General features: G+C 51.9%; 1 protein-coding gene across 2 annotated transcripts in view; it reads left to right on the forward strand.

Moving 5' to 3' along the window:
- Positions 1–8509: 8509 nt before the first annotated feature.
- Positions 8510–13944, forward strand: part of ARMC2 (armadillo repeat containing 2) — a 120651-nt gene continuing 115216 nt past the window's right edge. For both annotated transcript variants that reach the window (XM_062186584.1, XM_062186587.1), the window contains exon 1: positions 8510–8636. The gene's annotated coding sequence lies outside the window, so the exon portion shown is untranslated. The remainder of the gene's footprint in view (positions 8637–13944) is intronic.

Consider the following 13944-nt stretch of genomic DNA (forward strand, 5'->3'; position numbering starts at 1 on the left):
TCCAGTCATCCCCCTGTACACGATTTCTGCTCCTGGGCCACAGGGTGCTGCTCCAGAAAACCACAAAAGGTGGACGCCAATGGGACCCACCCACAAACTCGCCAGTGGAAGGCAGGAGGCAATGGCAGACATACTTGATCCTCTCTCTCTTCTGGAGGCTACTCAGGGATCGGTTCCTCTTTGGCATCCTTCCAGCTGGGTGCCCCATGCTGAGTCAGCTCCTTGCTGAGGTTCCTGGGGGGAGGGACCACCCAAAGCCAAAGCACGAAGCCGGAGATAGCATCCAGGGATCGGCAGCCACCGCTCTGGCTGAGCATACGGTGTCTGTGGGAACCTGGCTTCCAATGAGCCATGTTCAAGGTGGAGGAGTTGGGCTGGAACCACCTGTGTGACCCGGACAAGGAAAGATGCTAAAGCTTCATTTCCACGTGTGGGAGACGAGGGCAGCAGTAGTCCTGCAGGGTTGGAAGAGTTACTGATTTAAAGTCAGCGAAGCATTCAGCTCAGGTCCCGTTACACCTAAGTCCCCTAAGCCCTAGTTACGATAATAAGATAGGAGTGCAGGCTCTCACGTAGGTCACGGAGGCCTGCGATTTAGTTTGGTGGTCAAGGGGCTGACATTGAGGGCACCTGGGCTGTGGGGGTGGGGGAGACACACCCAGGACTGTGGTTCAGGGCACTCACTCTGATTGTGGAGTGTAGGGCCAGCTTGGAACAGGAGAATCGGGTGGCGAGGGTGGGCCCGTGTGAGTCACGCCCACGATGGTTTGGTGACAGGAAGGGCGGCAGCCAGGAGACATGGTGAGTCTGTGAGGTGGCTTTGCCCCTCTGGGTCCATGCATAATGAGGCTCTTCTCTGCTCCTTCTCCTCGGGGAGCCAGGGGTACCTGTTACCACCCTGCTGCCTGTGAAGCTGGCTTCGGAGCCCAGCTGAGGCTCTCCTAAGGGGAGCGCTGGCCTTCGTGGGAGCTGGGGTTCTCCATGCTGGCTGCGGCATGCTATGGTTTCCTCAGCAGCCCTAAATGCCCGAACCCACCCTCCTGTGCCCCACTCCTCCAGCCACTGAATCAGAACATCGTGTGGGTGCTGGGCAGAGGTGGTCTCTGAGGCTCTCCAGGTGACTGTGCTGCACAGCCCATGATCATGGCCTCCCCTTGGGGATCAGCACCAAGCCAGAGCACCCTGCCTTGGCCTGACACCCTCAGGGCTCTCGCTCCAGTCAGGATGAGCAACTGTCAGCATCTCTCCATCATTAGGAGGTACTCTGCATCACTCATTCACCCAGACCAGCAGGGCAGTCACTGCTCTCTACCCAACAGCCGTGGCCCCTTCTTCCTGCCTTGTTCAGACAGTGGCAACAAAATGCCCAGAGAAAGTGGGCTCCTCCTCACAAACCCAGAGGCTGAACCTGGATTGACCTAAGTCAATCATATGATATGAACTTAGTTCAAAAATCCATGGAAAATGGAATCGAAAGATTACTTGGGGGACTGGCTGTGGTGTAGCGGGTAAAGTCACTGCCTACAATGCTAGTGTCCCATATGGATGCCAGTTCGAGTCCCGGCTGCTCCGACTCCAAACCAGCTCTTTGCTGTGGCCTGGAAAAGCAGTAGAAGGTGGCCCAGGTCCTTGGGCCCCTGTACCCATGTGGGAGACCCGGAAGCTCCTGGCTTCAGATCGGTGCAGCTTTGGGGAGTGAACCAGCAGATGGAAGACTCTCCCTACCACCTCTGCCTCTCTGCAACTCTGTCTTTCAAATAAATAAATCTTAAAAAAAAATTACCTGGGGCAGGCATTTGGCATAGCAGTTAAGATACAGCTTATCAGAGTGTCTAGGTTCAAGTCCCAGCTCTTCCTGATCCTGGCTTCCCACTAATGCATACCCTGAGGGAGTAGCAGGTGATGGCTCGAGTGACTGGGTGCTTGTCACCCATGTGGGAGACCTGGATTGGGTCCCAGGTTCCTGGCCTTGGCCTGGTCAAGGCCCAGGATGTTTCAATCATTTGGGGTGGGGTGAACCAGCAGATGGGATCTTTCTCTCTCTTCCTTCTATGCCTTTTAAATAAATAAAATAAAGGGTTTTTAAATCCTTTTAAAAAGATGTTTATTTTGTGCAAAATCACTTTGAAATATATGCACAGTTTTTTCAGAGTATGTGCTTTCTCTGTGAACTTTTAGAAGACTCCAGAATTTTTTGCATGAAAATAAAATCTTTTGATTCCATTTTCCGGGGACTTTTTTTTTTTTTTTTTTTAATAGGCAGAGTGGATAGTGAGAGAGAGAGACAGAGAGGAAGGTCTTCCTTTTTGCCATTCGTTCACCCTCCAATGGCCGCTGCGGCTGGCACATCGCGCTGATCCGAAGCCAGGAGCCAGGTGCTTCTCCTGGTCTCCCATGCGGGTGCAGGGCCCAGGGACTTGGGCCATCCTCCACTGCCTTCCCGGGCCATAGCAGAGAGCTGGACTGGAAGAGAGGCAACCGGGATAGAATCCGGCACCCCAACCGGGACTAGAACCTGGTGTGCCGGCGCCGCAAGGCAGAGGATTAGCCTGTTAAGCCACGGCGCCGGCCAAGCTTTTTTTTTTTTTTTTTTTTTTTGATAGGCAGAGTTAGACAGTGAGAGAGACAGAGAGAGAGAGTTATAGACAGTGAGAGAGACAGAGAGAAAGGTCTTACCTCCATTGGTTCACTCCCTAATGGCCACCACGGATGGCGCTGCGCCAATCTGAAGCCAGGAGCTGGGTACTTCCTCCCGGTCGCCCAGGCGGGTGCAGGGGCCCAAGCACTTGGGCCATCCTCCGCTGCCTGCCCCTCCCCCGCCCCGCACCCGGGCCACAGCAGAGAGCTGGACTGGAAGAGGAGCAACCAGGACTAGTACCCGGCGCCCCAACTGGGACTAGAACCTGGGGTGCCAGGGCCACAGGCGGAGGATTAACCAAGTGAGCCACGGCGCCGGCCATAGTAATCTCTTTCATCACTGTCAGGGACTGGTGTGAGGCCAGGTGACACGGTTGAGGGGCTTCTGGGAAATGTTTTTCTTCTCAATATAGAGCTGTATATGGAAAAAGTCCTTTTCTCTGTCTTCCCTGATTAATTTTTTTAATTGGAAAGGCAGGAAGAGAGCGTTCCTGGTCACTGGTCCATTCCCCGAATGCCCACAAAATGGCTGGGGCTGGGCAGAAGCCAGGAGCCAGGAACTCAATCCAAATGGGTGGCAGGGACCCAAGCACTTGAGCCATCCCTTGCTGTTTCTCAGGGTGGTGGTTAGCAGAACGCTGGAACTGGAAGCAGGGCTGGGACTGGGACCAGGCACTCAGATGTGGGCTACAACTGTCGTAACCACCAGGCTAAATGTTGGCTTCCTCTCCCCTGAGTTTTGACGGTGCTGTGGGAGAAGACACAGCTCAGCACTGCCATAGCTGGGCTGTGACCATGGCGGGAGGCAGGACCAACCCTGAGCACAGCCCAGTTCTGTTTTATTGTTCAACAAAACCATAAATGTTCTTAGCATTTCAGCTACTTTTGATGGGTTATTCTGCTATTTGCAGCCAACAGCTTTCAAATGATACAGGCACTAAGTAAAGACTCACAGGGAGTCGGACAAAGAGTGGCTTTCTGGGTGTCTTAGCCGGTCTCTTTGAACCTACAGGGAGTTCTTCAGCAGCTGGTTAGGACGAAGCCACCCAGAGTTACTGTCCCCGCTGACTCACCCCTGAGAACTAGACCCCTTCCCTCCCAGGGAAATGCCAGGTGATTAGGGACGCGTTGCCATCAGCTGGTAATTAAAGTGACCTTCGAGCAAGAGCTTCCCTGTGGGCAACTTGCAGGTTCCAGGGAGCGTAGTGGAGGTGCCTTGCTAGGCATAATTTGCTTAAAAACAAGGCAGTACTGCAGATGCACAGGTAACATTTTAATGTACTCACGTCTTTAAAACTGTAAGCAAAGGTTGCATAGGTTATCAAATTGATGAGCTCCTCAAGGGATTGTATGATAAATATAATTAAAGTGTTGAAATTGTAAGGCCACCACAAAACACACCAAGCCCCAGAGTTAAGGGAAAGGGTTTTCTGACGGGGAAGTCTGATAGGCTGTAGGGAAGGGCAAAGAGAGAGACCATGTGTATGGGAAGCAGGTCCTGTTAGACCTTTGCCAGGGGAGCAGGGAAGTAGAAGCCGCAAATCCCATTGGGGGGGGGGGGGAGGTGGAGCTGACACCTGTGGTTTGGCCATTTGGTCACCTGGTGGCAGGTGCTAGCACCTAGGATGGTGTCTGGGATGTAAATCATGCGCCATTTTACTAACAGAAATTCCATATTGACAACAGCAGAATATTTTGAAATAACTATTACAGTTCTAAATTGGCATTTTTTTCCATACCAGAAACAATTTTCCCCTATCACATCTCTGTTATAGTCATCAAAAAACATTGGGCAAAATTATATTAATGAAGTGTATGTTAAACTTCTATCTTTTCAAGAATACAGCCAATAGATAAATCAAGATGAGCCATAGATATGAGATGTGTGACATAAACTACTATAGAGGCTATAAAATCTAGTAGAATCTGGGGATAAATCTGAGTTTATCAACTTGTTTGCATTTTTGCATAACAATATGGTTACAATCTACTGCTTACACAATTCTTTTCTTAACTCAAAATCCAGAAATTCAGCAGGCATTATTTTAAAAGATTTATTTCTAAATTTAAAAAGTACAACTTTTGGATTATAGCTGTTCTTCCCCCCATAACCACCCTTTCACCCACAAACCATCCCATCTCCTACTCCCTCTCCCATCCCATTCTTCATTAAGATTCATTTTTTATTATCTTTATATACAGAAGATCAACTCTATACTAAGCAAAGATTTCAACAGTTTGCACCCACACAGACACACAAAGTACTGTTTGAAGACTAGTTTTACCGTTAATTCACATAGTACAACACATTAAGGACAGAGGTCCTACATGGGGAGTAAGTGCACAGTGACTCCTGTTGTTGATTTAACAATTGACACTCTTATTTATGACGTCAGTGATCACCCGAGGCTCTTGTCATGAGCTGCCAAGGCTATGAAAGCCACTTGAGTTCACAAACTCCGACCTTATTTAGACAAGGCCAAGCAGGCATTTTCAAGTGAGGGTAGAGACCCTGATCTTCCTCTTGACTCCTACAATCCCATACAAGATATGCTCTCAGGTAAACGAGAGGAGAGACTAGAGACCATGTTTGAACCACGTCAGCAGTGTGGGAAGCACCTCTCGATGCTGGGCACCTGCTGATATACAGCAGCAGGATGGCACCCCGGACTTGGGTGCCGAGAACGCCACATCAGAGTGAATGTGCCCAGGCTTGATCCTCAGCCCCAGCTCCTGACCCCAGCTTCCTGCCAATGCAGACCCCAGGAGGCAGCCGAGATGGCTCAAGCCTCTGGGTTCTGCCACTCACAAGGGAGCCCTGGATTCACCTCTTGGCTCTTGGCTTTGGCTCCAGTCCTGTCCCGGCCATTGCAGACACTGGGGCGTGCATAGTTTTGGGAGAGTGAACTGATGGGGCTCTCTCTATTTCTCTCTCTCTCTCTCATAAATGAACAATTTTTTTTAAAAAAAAGAACATCCGGTCTCAGATCCTTTTACTAGATGTATGCAGATCACTTGTCACTCTGAACTTCCACTTTCTCCGCTCTGAAATAAGACAACAATTCCTGAACTAACTACCTCTCAGGCTCATTCTAAATTCCAAATAAGACAACAGACATGAAATGTTCCAAATTGAAAAGCAATTTGGAAACTATGAAGTGCTTTATACATGACAGATATTCAGAATTAGTATTTTGTCCTCCTCTTTCAGGTAATGTTGGCAATTTTGTTTCTAACATAATTCCTCTTACAGAGCTTAACTATGTAAAATTTTGTAAATTCTGTTAACCAGCCATCAGGTAACCACAGAAAAACTGCCGGGTCATTACTGTGGGAGCCTAAATATTCTCCCATCTAGTGTCGCTCAGGGATGCAAGCCTTCACATAACTACTTTCCATAAAGCTGCCCCTCCTTTTTTTTTTTCCCCCTCCTGTTCAGTTCTGACCAGCCTGGTGGGCACTTTCTGGCCGCCTGAACGGATTAGCTGCAGGTTCCCGTCATGTGCTTATAGAAGTCTGTTCTGGACCATGCTCCTAGAAGCAAGACCATGGCTGGTCAGCGGTTGCACAACAGGTGTTTCAACCGGTGTCTCAGCTGGCACTGTAACTTTGCAGTCATCAGTTCCAAGCCGAGGTGGAGCCGAGTTTCCATAGGGCAAGTCAAAGATCGACGATGGAGTTCCAGAAAGTTCCAGGAACTTAGGGGATTAAAAGACAAGGCAGATTCTTCCATCAGTTTTCTGAAGCCCGTCCTACACAGCTTCCCCCTACAAGTCCGGACCTCTCACCCAGACTGAGGCGGCAAACAAAAGGTCAGAGCATGGAGAGGGGAGCGCGTGAGCTGTCTTTGAAGCATGAGGGTGCAGTGCTACCCCTTCTGGGCGGCAGCTCCCAGGGTAGCCTGTCACAGACTGCGGGCAGGGGGCCTGAGGCTTGGAGCCCAGCTCACTCCCGGGAGAGCTACAGCGCCATCCTGTGGCAGCACAGAGGAGTGCATGCGCAGGGGATCCGTGTGGTTTTCCTTTGGGACCCAGCTAAAAGGGCAGGGGCAGCTGGAGCGGATCTGGACTTTTAGAGGCAAAGAAGTGGCCGCTAGCAACCGAGGGCACCGCACTGCATCTGCTGGAGTTCCCGGGAGAGAGGCGCCCCTCAGTGGGAGTCTCCAAAAGACCCAGGCAAGATTCACCCAGATCACTTGGCTCCTAGGCCAGCACATCAAGCTCCCCGCCTCTCAGCTCAAAGAAGTGCGCCATCTCCTTGCTCTCCCCTGCCTGCTCTGTGCCTACCTAAGGTTGGGGCTCACACAGCCTCTAGAGGAGACCACACGAAATCCGCGGGCGTCCTTTTGGAAGGCCAACCACGGGCCTCCAGCCTGGCGGAGGGGCAGGCGACACGGACTTACTTTCAAGCAAATCTGGTGCATATCTTGCACCCAACATTATAATTTTGGAATTTTGAGACGGTTGGTTATCTAAGAATAAACAGAAGGGGTTAGGCCTGGTGGCTTAGTGGGTAAAGCTATCGCCTGCATTACTGCATTCCCTGTGGGTGCTGGTTCTTGTCCTGGCTGCTCCCCTTCCAATCCAGCTCCCTGCTAATGGCCTGGGGAAACCAGCAGAAGATGGTCCTAGTGTTGGGGGCCTGCCACCCAGTGGGAGACCCAGATGAAGCTCCTGGCGTGGGCCTGGCCCAGCCATCTGGGAAGTGAACCAGCAGATGGAAGATCTCTGTCTCTTTCAAAAATATATATAAAAAAATCTTTTTTAAATAAAGAAACTTTCCATCCACAGGCAAACGATAACCAGCATTAAACATATTTTTAAAATGTCCGTGAGAGACCAACATAAAGTTGCATTTTATCAGCTCTCACAAGTCACAAATTCAAAGCACTAGTTACGGTTTCATACGTGGAGTCCAGCAGGACTGGATAGGATCATTCTAGCTGACTCTGGAAAAGATGTCAGCCCCGGGAAACACTAAGATTTTGTTTCAGGTCCTAACATTAGCCAATCAGCTAATAAAAGTGTTTCTTGCCTGTTATGTTCAAAATCCTCTTGGGTACTCTGAGAATATTTGCATTCCTGTACTAGAGATTCGCGTCATTGTCACTTCACACAATTCCTCCCACATAGTATATGCGGCTTCATTATTCTTTACAAGTGACTTCGCACCCAGGGACGTGGCATCTTTCCAGTGTTCACAGCACTGGGGCCGACACATCTCCCTGTTTCTGCAAAGCCGGCTGGAACGTGACTAAGGTCTCCCTTGCACCTCCCGCCGTCAGGTGCTCAGGGAACACGATGGGACTTCTACCTCGACAGGTGCAGCACCAACAAGGGAGGCCGGGCCGCAGGGCCTGGCCTCGGCTCGGGCTCGCCCGTCACCAGCCCAGGGGCTCCCAGCGCCGCTGCGGGCGCCCCTCCGCAACGCGGCAGTGCGGGCAGGCGCCGGCCGAGCCTCGCGGGTCGCAGGGCTCCTTACACCGCGCTCCATTTCTCCGCAACCCCAGATTTCCCTCCACTTCACATCGGAGGAAACACTGAGTCGCAGTCCGAACCACTAAGTCCGGACTCGCACCCTCGGGTTCTCCTATCCTTAAGCCGCCGCCCTGCCTAGCGACACTTAACAGAGGCGCGGAGATGTCGCACCCGCTCCACCGAGGCGGTTCCCAAATTGCTAACTTAAAAGCAGACGCCGCCCCGCCGCGCGGGCCTCACGCGACCATCCCCTCCCTCGGAGCCCGCATCCCCGCCTCCAGCCCTCGCCAAGCTCCTCCCACAAGGCCGGCGCCACGCCCCGACGCTTCTACGCATGCGTTGGCGGCGCCGGCGCAGGAACAGTGGCCCAGCGGCGACCCGCGACACGGGGACGACCTCGCCCCGCCTCGCCCCGCCCTCTTCTTCGGCGCTGTCGCTCAGCTGGTAGCTGCGGCTGCTTCGGGAAAGCGGGAGGATGCGCTGAACCTCGGCTGCGGTGACCGTGTCCAACGCTCATCACAGGTGCTTTGAGTCCGGCCGGACGCCCCCTTCCCTGCGCCCCGGCTCGCCCAGTCCTCCCGGCGGCTGCCGGACTCTGCAGCCCCGAGGGCCCGGCGGTAGTTTGTGTACGGTTACCATGGAGACGCAGGCGGGCGGCTGAGCCGCGGGGCTGGCGGGCGCCGTGCGGATGCCGCCGCGCGGGACAGCCGGTATTGCCGGCCGTGGGCGAGCCGTGGTCCCCGCGGGAGGTGAGGCGTCCAGGCCGGTTCCCCCGGGGACACCCTCCTGCAGGGGTCGGCCTTTCTGTCCCCGGAGGGGAGCGAGGCGAGGAGAGTATCCCGTGCGTGCTGTGCGGGGTCGGGCGCGGGTGTCTTTAGTTCCACACATGCGCGGTGCTCAGCAGCTGCTGGGCAGTACTTGTTGAGCGAGGGGATGGTGGGCTGAGGGCCTTTGTCCAGGCAGGTGGTGACCTAAGGAAGGCCACGCAGATTGTGCCTGGACCCTTCCAAGCAACAGGTAGGGCCTCAGGGAATGAACAGAAGCCAATGGCCAACAGTATTCCACATAGCCAGTGCTGCTTATGATGCATTCCCAAGAGGATCACGGAAAACCTCCCGTCTGCTCTGAAAGCAAGCAGCACCCTATTTGTATCCTGTTTCGTGAATCTATGAGATCCTCACTAGTTGATGAAGTTGATTTGGCATGGATGTTCAATAAAATACAGTAAATCCTTGTATAGTTTTTTTCATGATACACATTTCCCATGAGCTTTTTTATATAGAATATTTATCTTATTTATTTGAAAGGCAGACCAACAAAGAGAGAGGGAGAAGCAGGGAGAAATCTTCCATCCCTTGGTTCACTTCCTCAAATGACCACAACCCGGCTGAGCCAGGCTGAAACCAGGAGCCAGGAGCTTCTTCTGGGTTTCCCATGTGGGTGCAGGGGCCTAAGGACTTGGGCCATCTTCTGCTGCCTGCACAGGCACATTAGCAGGGAGCTGGACCAGAAGCAGAGCAACTAAGACTAGAAACAGGCACTCCAGTTTGGGATGCCAGCATTGCAAGTGGCAGCTTAGCCTGCTGTGCCACAACACCAGCCCCTCCCGTGAACTTTTTGAAGACTCCTTATATGTGTGAATCTCAAAAATAAACAGCTTTCTTTTTTAAAAAAAGTATTTATTTGAGATGCAGAAACACAGATAGAGGTCTTTTTAGCTTGCTCACGCACTGAGTGCCTGTAATGACATGACCCAAGCAGGAAGCTGGGAATTAATTCCACCCGTGTCACTCACGTGGATGGCAAGAACTCAATTACTTGAACCATCACCGCTGCCTCCCAGGGTGTGCTAATGTGGGAAGCTGGGATCAGCAGCAAAGCCAAGACTCAAGCACAGGCCCCTCCGATAGGGGATGTGGGTCCCAAATAGCGGCTTGCCTGCCGGGCCAAATGCCCACCCCAACTTTTAATTCCCTTTTTTGCTTGTTTGTAATGATTTTATTTATGAGCCAGGGGCTTCTTCTGGGTCTTCCATGTGGGTGCAGGGGTCCAAACACTTGGGCCATCCTCTGCTGCTTTCCCAGGCGCATCAGCAGGAAGCTGTATTGGAAGAGGAGCAACCAGGACTTCAGCCAGCGCCTGTATGGGGTGCTGGCACCACAGGTGGAGGCTTAGCCTACTATACCATAGTGCCAGCCCGTCCATGAAGTTTAATAAAAATTCTCTGTTTTCATAAGGGAAAGCACCGCTCCCCTTTACATTTTAAAATTTACAAAATGTATGGAAAACTTGAACAAATGTCATCTTTTTTTTTTTTTTTTTTGACAGGCAGAATAGACAGTGAGAGAGAGAGAGAGACAAAGGTCTTTCTTTGCCGTTGGTTCACCCTCCAATGGCCTCCATGGCTGGCGCGCTGCGGCCAGCGCACCGTGCTGATCCGGTGGCAGGAGCCAGGTGCTTCTCCTGGTCTCCCATGGGGTGCAGAGCCCAAACACTTGGGCCATCCTCCACTGCACTCCCGGGCCACAGCAGAGAGCCGGCCTGGAAGAGGGGTACCCGGGACAGAATCCGGCGCCCCGACCGGGACTAGAACCTGGGGTGCCGGTGCCGTTAGGCGGAGGACTAGCCTGTTGAGCCACAGCGCCAGCCCATCCTTTCTTTTGCAGTTTGGTTTTTCAGTCATGGAGGGAGTTTTTCCCCTGTCTTGGAACAGGTGGCCGCTGGGCAGTGGTTGTTAATATTTTTTTATGGGCCAGCCGCCATACTGAACCACTTCACGTGGATTATTCCGACAGTTCTGTGGGGCAGATATTAACCCTGTGTACACTTTACAGATGAGGAAACCAGCTTAGGGATGTTAGAGGCCATGTGTGAGGTCACGGAAGACCGTAAGAGGGGGTATCAAGTTCAGAGGCTTTCCCAGTGCTCGTTGTGTCTTAGGCTCTTGTTGACCCAGAAGTTGTTCAGAGACATGGAAGGGGCCCTGAGGATTTGAATAGCAGGGAAAAGAGTGTGGAGATGGCCAGCCTCCCCTGTGGCAGGCATTCTAATGGTGCAGTGCTACATTTAGCAAGAAGGCTTTGTTTCAGATGGCTATGAGCAGCAAAGATAAAGATAGGTCGTTATAGTTAGGTGTAAAGATCTATGAATGACTCTAAATGTCCCCCAACCCAGTAAGAAATTATGTGGGTTTTAAAACATTCTTCACTTTCCAAACTGTCCTGCTGCTGGTGGCGTTCAGCATCCCAGGGCCCAGTGGACACCATAGACTCGGGGCCATGTGCTGCAAGGCAGAACTCGAGTTTCCTTCTTTTTCTTCCAAGCCTCCTCTCCTCCGGTCTTTGGGAAACTGCCCCTGCCCTCCGATCATCTCTTGCTTTGCACACCTGGTGTTGCTTCTGGCCCCCTACTATCTTCTCAGCCTACAAACCCTGTGAGTTGTCACTCTCTGTGCCCCTCACTCATCCTCGTGTCGTGTCTTGCCCCTACGTGCGTCACCTTCACTCCCATGTCTCAGGCTTTCCATGCTTGATTCCTGATCGCAACGTCTGCCCAGCCCTCACCCACGCCAGGCAATCAGAGATAAAGTTAAGGGGCCGGCGCCGTGGCTCAACAGGCTAATCCTCTGCCTTGCGGCGCCGGCACACTGGGTTCTAGTCCCAGTTGGGGCGCTGGATTCTATCCCGGTTGCCCCTCTTCCAGTCCAGCTCTCTGCTATGGCCTGGGAGTGCAGTGGAGGATGGCCCAAGTCCTTGGGCCCTGCACCTGCATGGGAGACCAGGAGAAGCACCTGGCTCTTGGCTTCGGATCAGCGCAATACGCCGTCCGCAGCGGCCATTGGAGGGTGAACCAACGGCAAAAAGGAAGACCTTCCTCTCTCTCTCTCTCTCACTATCTTCTCTGCCTGTCAGAAAAAAAAAAAAAAAAAAAGATAAAGTTAAGGAAGGCAATGGGGAGGGGGGCATCTGGACTCAGCTCAGCCCATGGCATCGTGAGTCAGATGCCGTGTGAGATCAAGTTCTGTGCACTCTCATAATCCACTGTGACATATGCCTTCGATTCAAGAAGCCATGCAGGCTTCGTCTGGAAATTCTTGGCGCCAAGTGTTGGCCTTCAGCTGTGGCAGGGAAGGGGGTGCTGGCGGAGGGGGCTCCGAGTCTGGTAGGGTGAAGTCAGCTGCACGGTGGGAGGGCTTAGGGACACAGGCCAGCTGGAGCCCTCCTGGCGTCTGGAAGAGCAGCACTTGACCCAAGCAAGGACAGTGGGCGAAGCTTCCAGGAAGTGGGAGAGCTGTCCAGGAAGCGCCTTGAGGAAGTGAGCTCCAGGAGTGAGGGGGTGATTACCCAGGAGCCACCTGACCGCTTCTTCTGGCCCCCCTCACTAGATCACACCAGTCCTTACCATCTGGTGGGTTGGGGGCGGGTAGGGAAAGGCTTTGTGGCACAGGGGATTAAGCAGCTGCTTGGGACTCCCTTGCCCTGTTAGAATGCCTAGTTTGTGTCCTGGCTACCCTGCTTCCAGTCCAACTTCCTGATAATGTATTGTGGGAAGCAGCAGATAATGGCTTAGGTACTTGGCCCCTGCACTCACATGGGAGATCCAGATGGAGTTCCAGGCTCCTGGCTTCAGCTTGGCTCAACCCTGGCAATTGAGGACATTTGGGGAGTAAACCAGCAGATGGAAGATTTCTCTCTCAATATCTCTGTCACTCTGCCTTTCAAATAAGTAAAAAACAAAAACAAAAAGCAAAACAAAAAAATTACATTTCTTAAATTAACCCAGAAGTAATTTTAAAATAAATCTTTGTCAATTTTTATTTAACTTCTTGTCCTGTCATTGAGTTTAATTGGTCCAGATTCAATCTCCATCCATACATACTCAATATGTTCTCTCTCTCTCTCTTTTTTTTAAAGATTTATTTGTTTATCTGAAAGGCAGTTACAGAGGGAAGAGGGAGAGGTCTTCCATCCACTGGTTCACTCCCCAGATGGCCACAACAGCCAGAGCTGGGCCAGGCCGATGACCAGGAACTTCTTCTGGGTCTCCCACATGGGTGCCGGGGCTCAAGGATTTAGGCCATCTGCTGTTTTCCCAGGCATATTAGTAGGGAGCTGGATCAGAAGTGGAGCAGCTGGGTTTTAACCAGCACCCACCTGATGCCTGCATCACAGGCAGAAGCTTATCCTGCTGTGCCACAATGCTGGTCCCAACCCATATGTTCATGATGCTCTGCCCCGGCGCAGCCGTTGACTTTGCTGGAACATCCTTTTCTATGCCGTCCTCAATGCCAGCCATGCCATTTGCTCACACTCAGCCCAGTTTTTCAGACCCAAGCCCAAGAGCTGCCCCTTCCAGGATCTCCCCCAGATGCCCTATACTAATCAAAAATCTCTTCCTACTTCGTAATCATATGGCAATGTATCTCTGCCCTTTAAATTGCCGTTATTAATGTCTTCCTTGTATTAAAATCACTTGGGTATAAGAAATGCTGGTACTCAGCTGGTACATACCAGGAAGGCTGCTTCTGTTGTGAAAGTATTGATTTGTGTCCATACTGGTGGGTGAAGAGTTGCAGGCTCAGGGCTTCTCAGTACCCTGGCATAACTGGTCTGGTTGAATATCATCTCTAAGCATCTGTCTTTGCATTTTGTTTTGTTTGTCTAATAATACTTAAGGCTGTATCCACCTCAGGCATTGTTGTGGGGATTAATTGAGATAATGTGTCAAGAGGCCTTAGCAGGGTGCTTGGTATTAAAGTCCGTGTGTAGCATAGTGGTCCTTTTTGCTGTGAGTGAGGACAGTATTGTGTTCCTCCACGTTCCCAAAGATT

Source organism: Lepus europaeus, chromosome 3 (genome assembly GCF_033115175.1).
Source record: "Lepus europaeus isolate LE1 chromosome 3, mLepTim1.pri, whole genome shotgun sequence".
NCBI classification, from domain to species: domain Eukaryota; kingdom Metazoa; phylum Chordata; class Mammalia; order Lagomorpha; family Leporidae; genus Lepus; species Lepus europaeus.